Source organism: Protopterus annectens, chromosome 12.part0 (assembly GCF_019279795.1).
Source record: "Protopterus annectens isolate FY-2018-M chromosome 12.part0, PAN1.0, whole genome shotgun sequence".
Taxonomy (NCBI): Eukaryota; Metazoa; Chordata; order Ceratodontiformes; family Protopteridae; genus Protopterus; species Protopterus annectens.
This window is the reverse complement of record NC_056746.1, coordinates 1,147,630,910-1,147,644,339: the sequence shown is the minus strand read 5'-3', so window position 1 is coordinate 1,147,644,339 and position 13,430 is coordinate 1,147,630,910. Positions and strand designations below refer to the sequence as shown.

The following is a 13,430-nucleotide window of genomic DNA, read 5'->3' as shown; positions in this document are numbered from 1 at the left end:
AGGGTATGACTATGCATTTTTTGGCATTTAACTTCAGGCCATGGCTCTGGCACCAGTTATCCATTTCTGTGAGGCCCTTCTGGAGGATATCTGTGTCAGATGTGTTTTCGACTATGGCGCCCAGTTTGCAGTCATCTGCAAACATTGTCAGCCATAACCCTCCTGTGTTTGCTTGTACTTCAGAAAAGTAGATGCCGAACAAGAGTGGACCCAGGACTGAGCCCTGTGGGACACCACTTGGGACAGGCTTTGAGTCTGACATGGCTCCAGCAACTCTGACCCTGTGAGTTCTGTCACTTAGCCAGTTTGCAACCCATCTTGTGATGTATGGGTTTACATTCAAGCTGATGAGTTTTTCGATGATACCTGAGTGGGGTATTGTGTGGAAGGCCTTTGCCAGGTCGAGGTAGGCTGTATGGACTGCCTTTCCCTCATCAATGGCCTTGGTGACTGTCTCGAAAAAGTCAACCAAGTTTAAGAGGCAGGATCTGCCTTTGACAAAGCCAAACTGGGTTGGATCCAAAGTCTGCAAGTTCCCTATGTCTTTATTTATGAGTTCCATTATGATCCTCTCCATGGCTTTGCAGATAAGGCTTGTTAAACTAATGGGGCGGTAATTTCCAGGGTCTGTGGAGGCACCGCCCTTATGAAGTGGGACCACAGTCGCGGCGCCACTCCTTGGGTACGTATCCTGAGGTGAGGCTAAGATTAAACAGCTGTCCTAACTGTGGGCTTAATTCCTCGTTGAGTTCGTGAAGCACACAGCTGGGGACACCATCCCGTCCCATGGATGCTGTGTTTTTTGCCTTAGTGAGGGCAGTTCTCACCTGGGCGTTGGAGATTTTTGGGGGGCTGCAATCCTCTGGAATAGATATCTCTCCTTTTGGGGGGGAGGGGAGTTTGCACTGAACCTGTCAGCCAGTATGTTGGCAATGTGTGTAGGTTCAGTAATTTTCACATCATTTTGAACTAATTCTGAGCATATCTGGGAGTTTCCTCCTAGGTTTCTAACATAGCTAAAGAAGGCCTTATGATTGTCTTTAGAGTCCTTGGCGATTTTTCTCTCAAAATTTGCCTTGGATGATTTTATGAGAGCTCTTAGTTTTTTACTTATAATGATCAAAGGTGTCTTACCTTTCAGGGATTTTGCTCTATCTTGTAGTAGCTTCCTCCTTTTGTTGTAGAGCTTGTTTATGGCTGTGGTCCACCAGATTGGTCACTTGCCTTTGGTACAGAGAGTCTTAGTTTTGTTTGGGATTGCCTGATCCATGCAGTCCTGTAGGTGCTGGTAGAAGGCATTTGTAAGTGATTCAGCGGTTTGAGTAATGTTTACCACTGGCTCAGGGGCCTTAAAGGAGACCACACTAGTTTTTAGAAGTGTGAAATCGGCTTTTGAGAAGTTTTTCACTGTGGTCTTTTTTGTTTCAGGTGGGGGCAGGATGAGGACCTCCAGCGAGATTAGTTTATGATCTGATCTCACCAGTGAGGGGTATACTTCCGGTGTTGAACATTTTGATCCCATGTTCGTGATGATGAGATCAAGTATGTTTTCTCCTCTTGTGGGGATGGTGACTAGTTGTTCCATGGCATTTAAGTTTATGAACTCCAGGAATCTTTGGGTTAGAGTGTTCGGGCTTGAGTAGTGTTCCCAGTCTATATTAGGGTAGTTGAAGTCACCTAGTATGATGGTGTTTGGAGATACATTTATCCCCTCCAATGTTTTCAGGAAGGCCATGTGAGGTTCCTGAGTTTGAGAGGGTGGCCTGTAACATGCTACAAATTGCAGAGCAGTCTTGCCTATGGTTAATTGCACCTGGATGGTCTCCAATGCATCGTGCGTTGCCACCAACCTTGAGGTGTGGGTGTCCTTTATGAATATGGACACCCCCCTCCTTTCTTGGTGTTGTCCGGATTTTGGGGCCGGAACGCATGATATGAGGTGAAACCTGTTAGTGCTGGGGTGCTCTCGGGAGCCTTGAACCAGGTTTCTGTCACAGCACAGACATCGATGTTCTCCATATTGAGAAGGGCCTCGAGTGCGTGCATCTTGAGAATGCATTGTAAATGTCACATATAACAAAACATGTAAATAAGACTACTTGACACTATCACCAAGAAAAATAGCTGCCTTGACCCCCAACATCAGAGATGTTGCATGGTATTCTACTTTTTAGTTTGAAAAGCTCAGGGTGGGGTTCAATGAATCTCAGTTTAATATCTCAGGCATTTAGTAGGAATACTGCTACAGTATGGCCTGCTTTCTCCTATCACTTTACATATTATTGCAGCAAGACCCCTTCTGTGTTCTCTGGCCAGTCTCTCCTGGTTAGTGTAAACAGTAGCTAAAGTTTTTTTTTTTTCTCTCTGTTGGTTTCTTGTGTCAGACATTTAGCTGACAAACAGTAGTGCAATTCTGTAGCCCCTGCCCCCAGCCTATTATATTTTACAGTTTTATACAACCATGAATTTGTCATGCCTTTCAATATGATTCATCGTACAAAATCTTTAGGTTGCTTATCTGTGGCTTTTCTAATTAATTTTATGGTTTTGAGCAAATATAGATTATAAATATTTATTCATGATTTTTTCTCAAATTTTATGAAACAGATGAATATATGCACAAACAAGTATTTTCTTAATTACTAAATACTTAGTGATTATTATATGGATGACCCTGACAGTACCCTGATAATACTTGTCAAAGATGTGCAGAGATTTAAATGAAACACTGCAATCTGACATCTGTATGAATAAAAGATAGCATCTTCCAGACTCCTACTATATTCTTATACAGATTGACTGTACACTTGTATTGCACAGCCTCCTGTCCACTCTGACTGGCTGTCTGTTCTATCAGTCAGGGGCAGGTTACAGCCTACAACAATTATTCCAGTGGGTGGGGATACTAAAAGTCAGGAATTTGACTTGTTCAGTTTAGATAGCTGCAGGAGCTTGAGCTGGACAGGAAAGGATACTCTGTCACTGTTTCATGACCTCTTGTTAGATGGTAAGTTCTGTAAGTTACTTTCCTATTCTTTTAAATGTTTGGCCCTTGTAGAGTTAAAAATGAAAAGTTAGAAATGTAGAGTATTTTGTATTAATGAATGACAGCAGTTAACAGCATAGCTTTATTTCATTTTAGATACAAATATTAGAAGCCTAATAAATAGCAGTGCTACAAGAAGTGGTTGTTTGATCTTAAGTAAGATTAATAGATTAATAGGAGCAAATTAGGAAAAATGTATAGAAGCTTCTGGACAAAGGCATTAAAATACATTCAGACTGAAAAGTTTTGGCTAGCAGTTGTACATGCATCAAGTCATTAAAGGGAAGTGATCTGCCGTCTCAAGCATCGCATTTTATTTTTCAGGAAATGTGATTTATTTTAAGTATGCAAACATCTGAAATCCTCACACAATTACCGGAGGTGTAATCTTTGGTTTTTGAGTTCTATGAGTTTTAAGTGCTCTGAATAGCTGTGTTAAAAGTCAGTCACATACATATTGTGGGAAAAAAAGAAAAAGTACAAGTACGCACAACAGAAGCATTGAATTTTACTTACAAATAATTGTTCTATATCTATTTTATTTCTCAACAGAAAGTTTATTTTATTACTTCCTGTTCTGCTGTTATCTGGTCTGCAAAGCCATTTCAGTTACCTAGTGAGTATCTCTGATTTGTGTGCTGTAGATGGAATTCTTGTTAGATTGTATAGTATTAACTGCTGCTGCCCTGTTCTTTTTCTGATTTCACACTAGTTCTGGTTTTCTACCACTCACTTCTTTTGGAAAGTGCCCTAGGTGCTTTATAGGTTTATAAAGTAAAACAGTTCCTATTGTATAAATCAGAAATATGTACTCTGATTACATCGTATCTGAAATAGTGACAGAAATGGTGCCATGATCGGATAAGCAGTTTCTGAAGTAGGAAAAATAATTAACTTTCACTACAGTTATTCTTTAATGCTAAATGTGTAATAATTTCATGTACTTAGGGCATTGTTATCAAAATATATGAAACTTTCTGACAGGCGACCTCATGGATAGGGGAAAAACAGCTCAGAACACAGAATTGACTAGGAAACCCAGTCTAGGTTTATCACCATTGTTTACCTGAAAAATAACTAATTAAGAGATCTGATCATCAAGAATATTACATATACCTGACCCACTAATCTCTTTTCCACTCTGTTTTCATGTTACAAAACTCAGCATTTCCTGCTTTACGTACAATGGCCAATGCAGAAAAACAAGGGGAGGAGTGACCTATTAGAAAAATGGGGTAGAACATGTTAAATATTCCAAGAAAGTGCCTTAATCACCTAGTAGTAATTCTAATTTTCACTCTGGACACTGTAAAAGTATTTCAGTATTTGAATCCAACCTACTTTGCATATGAGCAGTGCCATAAACAATTTCCAAAAGTGTAATGCTTGTCAAGAGGCACTAAAGTTCTGACCTCAATGATTTATCTGCCTTGGGAATATAAGAAGATGTCATTGAATCCTATGCATGATAGTGAAGGCATTGTCTTCCACTGAGTACTTTAAGACCATTCCCAGCACATACAGACTGAAGTTCCTGACTTGTCTAACATTAGACTGAAATGTTTCTACTTAAACTCCTTAAGAAGCCTTACCAACAAAGCAAAGTCAAGGAAGGTTATGCTTAAAGGTAAGAGTTTATGCAAGAAATAGGCTGTTCCAGAGCTTCCAGTAAACTTTGTATCTGAGTACCATTACTACAGCACTTCTGTTGAAACTCTTTTGCAGAATGTAGCTTATTTGTTCCCTAAATTACAACATATCCTTAAGAGTTATGACAAAGCTTTCTTTCAGGTTCCATTGCTAAAGTAGGCTTTATGGTGCAGAAAAAGACAGTCAAGAGGGTTTTAGCAAAGAAAAGTGGTAGATTTCTTTATAAAATGAAAATTTCAGCACAACCTGCACTTTCTAACATGTTGTTTGCAGCATGGTTGTTAATACCTGTTTTAACTTCACACAAGTTATTTACAAGCAAATAAACATATTTTCATTTTTGGCATATACTCTGCCCCTTATTAGGAATACAATTAATCTTAGCTGAACAGAAATCACCCATTGAATCTATTAACTAACTAAATACATAGGAGCTTATTTTAGAAAGCACATCTTTTAAATAAATTGCAGAATTTATGGTTATTTTGTTCTGAACCTCTTATTACTAAGGTTATATGAAGTACGTGAAAGAAGGAACTCATGGGGATTAGGTTTCAGAGGCTAGATAAATGTATGCAACTGTTAATTTTGCTCCTATTTCATAACAGCAAATCCTGACTGATTTAATTCTTTAAAAGTTCCTTATGATACGATTACGACAGGCAAAACTCAAACAACTTTTGCAGACAAAGAGAACACAAATGCTAAATGGTAAATGCACACGTGTATATACATATTCCCAACCATAGTAAAATGGTGGGAGAAATGTCTGGTATAAAATAAGTACAACAAACAAACAAACAAATAAATAAATAAATGGCCATGATTTAGGCAATGTCACTTTTTTTCAAGAAACCAAATGTAAGATTTACAACATGTACATTACCAGTACCATAAAGTAAATCTAATTGGAAGCTGTTTCTGTTCTTCATTAATGTTTACTTTCATTTCATTCTGTTTTTGAGGAAGTTACACTGGGTAAAATACCATTTCTAAATGAAAGACTACTCCAAGCAACTGATGTACACATTTGAAATTACAACTATGTGAAACTTTGTGTAGCCTTATATTTGAAAATTGAGATCATATCAGACTGAAATAACTTTTGAATAGGTCTTATTTAGATGCCTCGGGAATAAAACTTGTATTATCTATCATACCATGAAATAGATATCTTAATACATTTTAACAATCAGGGAGGAGTTTTGCTATGATATCCCCAACAGAAAAATGTAAATAATTTAAATTTGAATTCAGAATCATACCCCTTTAACTCTTTCTGTGGATTGCAAGAATATTATATTCTAACAGAAATAATCAAGTTTAGCTGAGACTGAATTGAGTATTTGTGAACAATTTTAAATTGGTTTATTAAATAAATAGTTATTTATGGTGTGCATGTAATGACTAATATGTCTAGTAGTAATCAGGCACATCCAAATATGAGGTCAATAGTAACATCTGTTAGTTTACATACAAAATTCATCTACATATCAGCAGTTCACATGCTTCCATCACTGACTGAGCACTTCATATTACAGGTTCAATGAAAACAGTAAACAGATGTTAAAAGTTAAACACATAGTACATATATTTTATACCAGCACTTCATTTACTGAAGTTAAAGATGACTTGAATAATGAGAATATTTGATTTCTGTAAAAAGTTTCTTAACTGACAACCATACATTTGCACTTCAGCTTTAACAGAAAACTACATGACATGTACTGCTGATAAAAAGATGAGAATGGTACAGACATTAAGAATATAAATGTTTCTGAAATATGCTCTTAGATCACTGAATATTGCTAGAGTATTTTGTATCTTGTTTAATTTTCAGTTAAAGTGATTGTTATAATGTATGTTTATTCCAAAGCGGTGTGTATGTGTGTGTGGGTGTGTATGTGTGTGTGTGTATATATATATATATATATATATATATATATATATATATATATATATATATATATATTATTCCAAAGCGGTGTGTGTGTGTGTGTGTGTGTGTGTGTGTGTGTGTGTGTATATATATATATATATATATATATATATATATATATATATATATATATATGGGTTACTGTTGTATTGTCGAAAACACAATCCCTTGAATTGTGTTTCTGATAATGCACTTAGTGAAATTGCATATTGTCGAAAGTGCATACTGCCGACAATATGCACTTTCACTAAAAAATCAACAACAAAAAAAACATAAAAAGAAAGAAATAACATCAAGCACCATTATGCAGGGGGCAGCCCCCCTGCATCCCCCATGTGGGGTGCTGTGCCCCCCACACCCCCTACTTTATTATTCTCACTTCGAGATTGCACTACAGTGGGGAAAAAGGAATATTCCTTTATCCCCACTGTACCATAATGTCAGCAATAGCTTCATTAGTTGTAAACCAACACTATATGTTGATTTACAACTAACTGTGTATGCAAACAGCATGCTTTCTTTAATTTCCCACTCCCCATTTAGCGAAAGTGCATTTTCGATAAAATGCACTTTCACTGAAGTGTGCCTGCCGGTTTCGATAAACCATGCTTCGACATTATAACAGTGACCCATATATATATATATATATATATATATATATATATATATATATATATATATATATATATACATGTGTGTGTGTGTGTGTGTGTGTGTGTGTATATATATATATATATATATATATATATATATATATATATATAAAATATGTATATGTATGTGTGTGTGTGTGTGTGTGTGTGTGTGTGTGTGTTTATATTTATATATATATATATATATATATATATATATATATATATATGGTTCCCTATCAGAAGCCTGAAACACTATAAGCTTGAAAATCAAAATCCTGAAACCAAAAGCCTGAAAATTCAAAATCCCGAAAACCCAAAATCCTGAAACTCAAAATCCTGAAAACACAAATAATGCTAATATGTCACTATAAAGACACTAATATCTACCAACTGACCCTGACCCTAACCCTAACCCTAAGGTCCGTCAATATCGCACACTCACCTGACCCGTGCCCTAACCCTAACTCACTTAAACCGCCCCTAACCCCAATATTTGTCACTATTGCATACATGCCTAACCTGCACCCTAACCCTAACTCACTTAAACCGCGCCTAACCCTAACATAAAACCAACCGCACACTCACCTGAACCCAACGCATGACCTAACACCACAGGGCTAACAATAGCAAAGCCACAATGACGTCAGTATGTCCATTTTGTGTTTTCAGGATTTTGGGTTTTTGGGATTTTGAATTTTCAGGCTTTTGGTTTCAGGATTTTGATTTTCAAGCTTATAGTGTTTCAGGCTTCTGATAGGGAACCATATATATATATATATATATATATATATATATATATATATATATATATACACACATACATATATATACATATATATATATATATATATTATATTGCTTTGTGTTCATCTCTGTCTTATAAATATCAGATATAGTGAAAGACGGATCTTTAACATTTAGCTTATTATGATATTAACAGGAGGCATGATATAGCACTACAAAACATTTTATAGCACTCGCTTAAATCAGAGGTTATGACAGAAACCTACTTATTTACAAAAACTGTTCTGTGCTGCCTTAAAGCTTTTCCTTGACATTTTCTATTCCAAATAGAATGAATCCCACTCAGGTTCATCAATTCAGTAACTGATTATATTCATCCACTGTTATGCACATGGGTATGTGATAATACAGCTGTATGTCTACATTCACATGTGTGTGTTTATATATTATCTGTCTTACAAACCATCACTGTTCATGGGTAAGCGAATGCAAAAAATGCTATAATTAAAGTAAACAGTCATTTAAAGGTCTTTATCATCAGCTGGGGATATATTAAGCTAAACATTACTGCATGGATAGGGGCCTGGGCTGTTGCAGTACATTAATATACACACAGGAAGCTACCTCTCTGGCACAGGCAGTAAAGCCCTTACTGCAGTCTGGATGATATGTATTTCATTACAGCACTACAGCCAGTAGCGTGGGAGTGAGCAATGAATGTTGGTTTGTCTATCCTGAGAAAGAGAGAGATTAAGGGATGTAGGCAGCTGTGGTTCATTGCTTGGCTGACACTGAAAAGGAACACTAATTGTTTCTCCCCGAGACCATGACCACGCTCCGCACATGCTGTCAAATGATTCTGGAGCATCTGAAGTCACGGAAGTTATATGTGTGTAAAGCTTGCATGCATCCCGCAGTAGGCAGATACGGTGCAACTCAAGGGAGCTGCTGTGTGTGTCTGTTGGAGTGTGGGAGGGTGGGTTAAAGTACCAGGGTGGAGTTCTGCCTTAACTGCTGACTGTCCTGTTGCCTACCACCTGACCATCACCTCTCAAGAGCAGCAATGGTGGTGAGCTCAGAAGTAAGGAATGAATAGACTGTAATGCCGTTGCCTGGGAGGATAGGATGGGTCCAATCCATCCATAAATGGGGACACTTTGGAGCTTGATTGCATGTAATGAATGGGCCATAGGACTAGCACCTTTGCCAGGGGTCTGGTGTGTCTCAGGATGGAGGAACTGATGAATTTGATGAATTTCCCTTAAGGACTAAGTCCCAGTCTCTCAAGAGGAACCAATGAGACACAGGGAATGGCAGATGAGCCAGACAGGGTTAAAAAAAAATCACACAGGCCACACACACCTACCATAAATGTCATTCACTACAATATACATTTATACATTTGTTTTAAAAACTTCTTTATGAATTATACTCTACAGAGTTCACCTTTTGTACTTGTACTTTATTTTGTATCTCCATTTCTCAAGTAAAGTTGGGAAAGGTCAAGGCTACTGGGACAAAATACCCATCAAGTCCAGCAGATGTGAAATAAGACACACATTGTGGACATTTTCCATGGCCATTATTGGTCAGTAGTACTTTGACAAGTGCTAAACTAGATCAGTAAAACCTTGTATGAAATCCTAATCCTGTATGAAATACTGTATCTTTTGGCTTCAGAACTGTTGCATCTAAGACAAACCATTAGGATATGGAAATGGCAGGAATTCAGGCAACAGATTTTTGAGCACCCATCTGCTGTATTTATTGGGAAGTACCTGATCATATATGGGACCAGATTCCAAAAGAGTTGCTCTCACTGCACACCTGATTCCAAAATACCAGCTCTCTGTGTAAGTGGCTTACCTCGGTGTAAGGTCTGTCTTTAAATTGGCTTGTTACATGGATCAGATTCCAAAAGGCCTGTTGTCAGCTTGCTCTCAGTGTAAGTGGTCACTTACACTGAGAGCAAGTATTTTGGAATTGAGCCCATGGTGTACAGAAGTATGTATACTGATGTATTTCTTCCTTTGAAGAGAAAATGTTGCTCACAGTTTTTATTTAGTCACTCTATTTTTCACCTTAACAGATGATCTATATTTTAATGGCATTAAGGTAATTTATCATTTTCAGCTGCTTTAGCATATCTACTAATGATGAAGGCTCATACTCATTCTATATATAACAAGGAAGAATGATGTAGGCCTCTGGGAATCACATTTTACTTTTCTTACTTCAGAAAGAAATCTGAAAGCAATTTTAAAGGGTGACAATTGTGGCACATGTAGCAGAAAAAAATATAAATGGCCAATATATTGACATTTCTGATTCTGAATCTAATCTTTCTGGTTGACCAACTCTTAAATTTCCGGTCATATAAATGGTTGTTTTTGAGTGTTTCAGGTGCAGATTTAATCATCTTATCCAGCAGTTGTAAGATTAAGCCATCAGATATTTCCATGGCAGTTAGTGTTCAAATTGTGTAGGACTCTTTACTATAAACTTGGTTAAACCACTTCAACACAAAAAAGAAGGAAAGAAAAAAAAAACATGACTGATGCAAATCAATGTTTTTGCAAAAGGAGGTCAGCTTCTTACTTTTCCACTTCCAGAAATGTATCCTTAGATGTATGACAATGTAGAAAAATGTTGGAAACATAACCAGATAATGTACTGTTTAAAAACAGCAGCTTATCTTTAACACAGAAAAATATGTGTTAATCCTAGTAACAGGTGGATGTAGTACAAAGATGTAAAGCAATAAAAAAAAATCATATTTTTCAGAAAGAAGATAAAACATTTAGTTTTATTTAAACAAACTCAAGTAACACTCAGTCATGAATGAGTCTCTTAAGAGCACTGATCTGATAAAGAAGAAGATGAATGTAAACATGCTGTGCTAAAAGGACTGAAAACAGGATGCTCTCTGTCACTATGGAGACATCCTGTAGGCCTACTGAATTACTATCTGATCTTGAAGTTCACAAGCTAAGGAGAACAGGCTACAGCTGCAGATGGTCAGGAAACTTTCTATAAATATCAGGATTGAAAGGAGGGAGGGTGCCCTAAATAAGGAAAAGTCACCCCAATTGAAAAGAATTCAGAATTATGTATTTAGTGGTGTTTACAGGACACAGTGTGCCTGCAAGAATCAACATTTTCTTGAAATCTTTGAAGAAACGAGAAATGTATATGTGTCAACTTTCACAACATGTTTAATTCTCTACATCTCTGGTGTTCATACTGTTTGATTCTGTGTACATCATTTAATCTTCTCAGTGCCCTTAGATAATCTAAGAAAACAAACACTGCACTACTTATATATACTTAATTTAACCATGGAGAGATAAAGCCCTGAGTGTGACCAAGATAACCAAGGTTAAATAGTGCTCCAGGTGGTGAACACACAGGATAAGTAGTTGATGCCTGCTTGCTAATCAGAGGTGGAGGGAATCAGCCTGACCTGCTGTGTGACTGGCTCATAGCATACAGCAGTCTGGTCAGAAGCCTGTGGCCTCTAAGCTATACACCATACCAGCAGAGAAATGATCCCTCTGAAAAACTGATATGAAATGAAAATCCAGCTCAGAGAGGGGACTGACAGGAGGCAGGCAATGTGGAAATCACCAAAAGGAAAAAAAAATCTCTCTCTCTATATATATATATATATATATATATGTATACATACATATATCTATATATATATATCATATATATATATATATATATATCATATATATATATATATATATACACACACACACACACACACACACACACACACATGTATGCACATTCATACCTAGTTTCACAACCAAAAAAGAGATTCGACAAGACATTATATTTTATCAAAGTTAAAGATAAGCTGCAAAGAAAAAGTTTGTTTTTACAAGCTCCCTAAGCATCACACATCCATCTGTACACAGCACTACATTAAAAATGTCAAAGGACGTGTACCTTTTGTTACGTAATAACTACATGGATAAGACTGCAAGAACGCTATTCTTTATTTGTGGATAGACAAATCAGCAAAAAACTGTTTTGGGATTTTCACAAGCTTTTATTTTTAAGTGCTTTAAACTTGGTTGTAGTACAAAATGATTTCTAGCTCACTTTAACCTTTTCGACCAGTGAAGACAATATTTTACAGAATTTTGCAGCATCTTGCAAAATGTTCGTTTAATAGTTCTTTCTACTTGTCAGCATTGATCAGAAATGCCCAGAATGAGTAATTTCTGAACAAAACTGTAGGTATGTGGTGAGGTAGGTGGTTCGGAAGATTATATCATACTGCATCAGAAAATATGGTCTCTGAAATACATAATGAGCAACTCATGTTGTGCATAACTTCTTAGAATTTTTGCTCGTTATAGAATCAACAGTGACAATCATCTAGAGCCAAAATTTATATCACCGGCTGGCTTAACCCTGCCATGGAAATTGGTATTATTATATACCAATAACTACATAATAGAAGAATGGAAAGTATTATTCATAGCACCAAGTAGTCATATGGATGCAGTAGATAGCAGATGATACTAGAGGGGAAGTAAAATGTGACCTTTGGTTTGCTGGGCTTGGCTTATAGTTTTTCCTTATCCAAGAGGGCTATATTTAACTGGATAAAATGAACCCTGAAAATATCTGGCAAGTTCATAAACATAAATGTATATTGCAAGCAATAACTTATTGTTTATGTAGAGGAAGTTTGCAACAGTCAGAGGAGTGGTAGTAGTACCTTGACGTCAGTGCACTACGCATGGAATAAGAATTCAAACGGACATACAGCCTGCACTGTTTATACACTGTCTTAAAAGGAATGTGCGTGTAAAAATTCCCTCTGTATCATGCCATGTGTCAGTAGCAAATTCTCTTTTCAGTAAGTGGAATCTTGAGTGTTTACTCTTCTTAACTTGGAACCTTTCTCCCTATGATAACCCTGCAGTAGAAATGCATTTTAAGAAGTGTTAGTTGTATAGATAAGGCAGGGTGACAAGATCATGGATGCAAATAGCATTAAGGCAGATAGGGATATTCCTGACACAAAGAGTTCATATTTGTTGATACCTAAATAGAGTGTCTGACTTTCTCTTTTTCCAGGAAAATACAAGTAGATAAAACAGGCACAGCAAAGTACTGAGTAAGAAAGTAGCTCTGTGTTTGATGTTTTAGGGAAAAATCTGCTTAGACAATTTTAAAAAGCAGATGAGAGGTGTAAAGATTTACTTTTGGGTTACACAGTAATATAAGCAACTAATAGAGCATTGTTTCATCTGACGCAAGGAGGATTGTAGGCTTGAATGTGTTCTGCATATCAACAAGCCACAGTAGCTGACTGCTTGGCATAAATGATTTGAAAAACTGCAGATGGGAAGCTCCTTAATCCAGACAATGATGTGACAAGGAAAAAAGTGGA

The 13,430-nt window shown here is 36.7% G+C and overlaps 2 protein-coding genes across 6 annotated transcripts in view; one reads left to right on the top strand and one right to left on the bottom strand.

Moving 5' to 3' along the window:
• LOC122817037 (transient receptor potential cation channel subfamily C member 4 associated protein) overlaps positions 1-13,430 on the bottom strand; it is a gene marked incomplete in the record, with an annotated part of 2,826,501 nt that overhangs the window by 1,461,198 nt on the left and 1,351,873 nt on the right.
• Positions 2,929-13,430, top strand: part of ENG (endoglin) — a 730,651-nt gene continuing 720,149 nt past the window's right edge. For 2 of the 5 annotated variants that reach the window (XM_044090173.1, XM_044090169.1), the window contains exon 1: positions 3,599-3,662. The gene's annotated coding sequence lies outside the window, so the exon portion shown is untranslated. Of the gene's footprint in view, positions 3,008-3,598; positions 3,663-13,430 lie in introns of those variants that run through there. The other 3 variants (XM_044090171.1, XM_044090170.1, XM_044090172.1) reach the window with 3 other exon arrangements.